Below are 5,489 nucleotides of genomic sequence, written 5' to 3'. Positions count from 1 at the left end.
GGCGTGGAAAACGGCCCAGAGTAGCGATGAAATGGTTACAGTCCCCAGTTGTAGCAGGTGGGGCAGCATTGCCCAACCTGTTGGCATATCATGAGGCAGTCAGACTAATGCACATTTTTGCTTGGGGTACAGGAACACAGACTATGAAATGGGTGTCATTAGAACAAGATTCCATCAATATCTTCGTCCCCATGCGGGACTTAATCTGGGTACCAAAACACATTAGAAAACCAGACATTACTGGTAACTACATTGTAGCTTCCAACCTTAAATTTTGAGATAAGATTAGGCATAGACAGGGAATATCTCCTCACTCATCCCCAATCCACTCTATCCCAGGTTTATTGTCAGCCCTTGTAGATGCTCATCCCTCCAAATGGGAAAAGATCCAAATAGAAACAGTAAACAACCTATTTGTCAATAACCACATTATGACAACCACTCAGTTCCAAGAAAGATTTTCCCCATCAACACTATTCCAATTCGAATTTTTCAGACTAAAAAGCTTTCTGAAATCCTGGGGTTTCCATACTTCACCACCCAGACAAAACACTATCTGGGAACAAAGGTGGTTGACTAAAACTCGAATTCCTAGAATGTTTTCCCATTCCTATGCCAATATAACACAGCCCCCTCTCTTCTATAAAACACCATATATAAAACAATAGGAACAAAGCCTTAAACTTGAAATATCTGAGACCCTTTGGCATCTTGCATCAGTCTATACTAAAAAAGCAATACACGGGATCACCCTCTATGAGCTCTATTTTAAGTTACTCACACAATGGCATTATACCCCACATAAACTATTCCAAATATCTCATATAAACTCACCATTGTGTTGGAGGGGGTGCGGTAAAATAGGAACAGCGACCCACATGTGGTGGGAATGTTTAAAAATTAGACGATTGTGGTCCAGAAGTTTTTACTACTGTTCGAAATTTGATGTCACCATTAAAGAGAGGTCCCAGGTAGGGCTATTCCACATATTCCCAGACAAACCACAGCAATACCTACTTAACATGTGCATTTACCTATTTATCGTCGTTAAATTGGACATTGCTAAAACCTGGAGACAACCAAAGGGCCCTAGTTGGAGCCAGATGATAAGTAATCTCACTTACATAGAAACAATGGAAAGCACAATTTTTTCAACCAACAACAAAATAGAGATCCACTGCATGAGTCGGAATTTGTGGAGACGATGCATGGGGGGGGTGTAGTATTTTACAGGGAGACCGAGACAGTTGTACTCTCGTAATTGGTAATCCTAGACTGCAGGCAAATCATGGAATAACATACATTTGACTCAACCCTTTGGGTTGTTCTGCTTCCGGGGGGAGTCGTCGGTGCGGACTGAGAATTAAAGGAGGGGGGGTGCCTTTTGCTTTTTTTTTTTCTCTCCCTATCCCACCTCTTTCCCTACAGTACACTTTATGAACACAATAATTTTTCCCTCCATCTAACCCTCCCAAAATAGTGCTCAAAATATTTTTTTATATCTATATTTATTTTTTACCTCATTGTCTTAGTCCAACATTAACAAAACTATACATACTATTTCTGGATACATAATTCAAAACTGTATCATTGTGAATATATGTAAACTAATGTATGTATATACTGGTTACTTAAAGATCAACAAATTGGTTATGGATTAATGACAGCACTTACATATATCATGCAAGTCGATATGGTCACTGTATTTATGTTTTCCAAAATATTTATCCATATCTACACTTATTTTTACCTCATTATCTTAGTCCAGCATCAATAAAAATATACATAATATTTTCAGATATATAACTCTAAACTGCTCTACCGTGTTTAATTGTAAACATATGTATGTATATTCCGGTCTTTCAAATATCAACAAAATGTTTATGGATCAATGACAGCATTTATTTACAACAAGCAAGTTGACAATGTTATTGTAACGGTATACCCTTCTTTTGATGTTTGTACTCTGAAAACTAATAAAGAAATATTAAAAAAAAAAAAAAAAAAAAAAACATACATAGGTAGGTTCAGGAACAGCAATGTGTTACTGGGACCTAGCTGCTGATTGGTGACTTTACATATTTGTTTCTTTGCCTCTCTGGCTCACTAGATGTGTTCAGGTAGCTTCCTGTAGTACAGTGTAGATCCTTCAAGAAAGAATAGCAAGAGAATAAAGCAAATTTGATCAAAGTAAATTTAAAAGTTGTTTAAAAATGTATGTTCTATCTGAATCAAAATTGGGTGTCATGTCACTTTAAGTATAATGGAATTTCCTTGGCCCTGCAAAATTCTACAGAGCAGTTGCTTAGATCAGAACCTTTATTTTGCATACATTATTTTTGAAATACAATGCTTATTTGCTTATATTTACATTTGCATATAGAAAAAATATTAAATTGAATGTCCTAAACTTTACTGCTTATTGTATTGGGTTTTCTGATATTTTATGCTATTAATTTTAAAGGTTGCTTAACCCCTTAATAACCACAGCACTTTTCCATTTTCTGTCCGTTTGGAATCAAGGCTATTTTTACATTTCTGCTGTGTTTGTGTTTAGCTGTAATTTTCCTCTTACTCATTTACTGTACCCACACATATTATATACCGTTTTTCTTGTCATTAAATTGACTTTGTAAAGATAACATTATTTTTATCATATCTTATAATTTACTATAAAATTTTTTATAAAATATGAGGAAAAAATAGAACATATATGGCTTTGGCGTTGCTTTTTGGTAATTAGAAGGCCGCTAAATGTCACTGCGCATCACACATGTATTATGCCCAGCAGTGAAGGGGTTAATTAGAGAGCATGTAAGGAGCTTCTAGGGTTAATTTTAGCTTTAGTGTAGTGTAGTAGACAACCCCAAGTATATGCCGCCGTGTATGTGAGTAGCTCTCTGAAGGGGGGGGTGTATATTCACAGGCAGTCTTGTCTTCAATTTTATCACCCTATGTGGCGCCTCTTCTATTTTCTTGTCTATACAGGATTTTATTTCTACAGATTCAATTAAGAGTGCGGCCGGACTTTGCCCATCACCACTTCTCCCATTACACTAGCGCACCTCCTTAGGATTGATAGATCCTAATTTCATCTGACATGCAGGGATTAATTAGGTAGCTTGTAGGGAGCTTGCAGGGTTAATTTTAGCTTTAGTGTAGAGATCAGCCTCCCACCTGACACATCACACCCCCTGATCCCTCCCAAACAGCTCTCTTCCCTCCCCCACTCCACAATTGTCCCCGCCATCTTAAGTACTGGCAGAAAGTCTGCCAGTACTAAAATAAAAGGTATCTTTTTTTTAAGCATATTTACATATGCTGCTGTGTAGGGTTCCCCCTTAGCCCCCAACCTCCCTGATCCCCCCCAAAAAGCTCTCTAACCCTCCTCCTCTACCTTATTGGGAGCCATCTTGGGTAATGGCAGCTGTCTGCCAGTACCCAGCTTACCAAAAGATAGATTTTTTTTTACTTTTTTTTACTTTTGCCGTAGTGTAGCTTCCCCCCCCAAAGACAACCCCCCACCCCCTCCCAGATCACTTAGATTTTATTTTCATCAATTCCCTCCCCCCTCTCTCCCACTTCTTGTAAGTAAACTTTTCCGTACTGTAGCGGTTCCCTCCCTCTCCCTCCCCATGCACGAGCCCGCCCGCCACCCCCCGTGCATGCGAGTGCGTGCCCCCAGTGACCCCGCCCCCCTCTTCCAAGCCATCGATGGCCGTCCACCCGTCTCCAACACACCAACGATACCGGCCATCGATGTCCAGTGCAGCAAGGGCCACAGAGTGTCTCTCTCTGCATCGGAGGGGTAAGAAATGTTATTGCAGGATGCCTTAATATCAAGGCATCTCTGCAATAACCGGAAAGCAGCTGGAAGCGATCAGGATTGCTTCCATTGCTTTCCAAGACCGACGACGTACGCCGTACGTCCTCAGTCATTAAGGGTATTTTTTGTGAGGACGTACGGCGTCAGTCATTAAGGGGTTAAAGGGATACAAAACCCAATTTTTTTTTCTTTCATGATTCAGATAGAGCATGCAATTTTAAGCAACTTTCTTACAACAATTTTTATTCGTTCTTTTGCTATCTTTATTTGAAAAAGAAGGCATCTAAGCTAAGGAGCCAGTTAATTTTTGGTTCAGACCCTGGACAGCACTTGTTTAATGGTGGCTGACATTTAACCACCAATCAGCAAGAACAACCAAGGTTGTCAACCAAAAATGGGCCGGCTTCTAAACTTACATTCTTGCTTTTCAAATAAAGATAGCAAGAGAATGAAGAAAAATTGATAATAGGAGTAAATTAGAAAATTGATTAAAATTGCATTCTCTATCTGAATCATGAAAGACCAAATCTGGGTTCAGTGTCCCTTTAAGTAGTTGGTAAAAGGCTGTATACAAATAAATCAATGCACCACATGGCAAGCAGTGCTGGATCTTATTTATGCAAAGGCTCTTAAAGTGAACAGACTTAGCTCTCTATCTACTCAGTATACATAATAGAGTGAAACGATTTGTCATTTTCCAATTGTTTTTGGGGTAAGGAGGACACAGATTGACAGTGTGCAAATTAGGGAATATCAGTATATTAGTATATTGAATCATTAGGCTGGATATCTTTCTGATGTAACAAGATGCAATTTAAAGGGACATTAAACATTAAATAACCACTAGAGAGGATGATGTAGAACAATATGGAAATTTCATTTTTAAAAATATATTAGTTATTTTGATATTAAAAATAAGCATAAAGTTTTGGTGTCCATAAAACAATTGGCGCTGCCATGTTGCACCTGCATTTACCACTCTCCTGAGGCCAATTAGTACCACTGTGTGTAGCCAATGATTGTGTGGAATATAGCAGTGCTAAATGTTAAATTACAGAGTAAGTGCTATTGCATTGTCATTTTATTGTGCATCTGTGGAACATGCATTTCTACTATATGTAGTGGTCCTTTTATTAAAGGACACAAACCCCTCACAAAAAATGTCATGATTCAGATAGAGTAAAATTAAAAAAAAAACTTTAACATTTACCTCTCTTATCAAATTTATGTCATTCTTTTTTATCCTTTGTTCTAAAGCAGGTAGGAAGGTGTCGGAGTGTGCATGTAGCTGGAACAAATATGTGGCAATAGTTTTATAACTATGTTATATATTTAGAACAGTAGATGGTGGCGGCATTTCCTGTCATACACTGCTCCAGAAGTCTGCATGCTACCTATCTAGATATCTCTTCAACAAAGTATACCACAAGAACAAAGTAAATTTGATAATAAAAGTAAATTGAAAACTTTTTTTTTTAAATTGTATTCCCTATGTTAATCACACACAAAAAAAATTGGGTTTCATGTCCTTTAAGACTGGCGTACGCATTTACACTTTTTACAAGAACTGAAAAGCCCATAATTTTCAGAAATAAAATTACAGGATACAGGGACCAAATAAATAATGAAAGTTGTTTTATTCTACATATAATTAAACATTTTA

The sequence above is a fragment of the Bombina bombina genome, chromosome 6, assembly GCF_027579735.1.
Source record: "Bombina bombina isolate aBomBom1 chromosome 6, aBomBom1.pri, whole genome shotgun sequence".
Taxonomy (NCBI): Eukaryota; Metazoa; Chordata; class Amphibia; order Anura; family Bombinatoridae; genus Bombina; species Bombina bombina.
Note: the sequence above shows the minus strand (reverse complement) of the source record.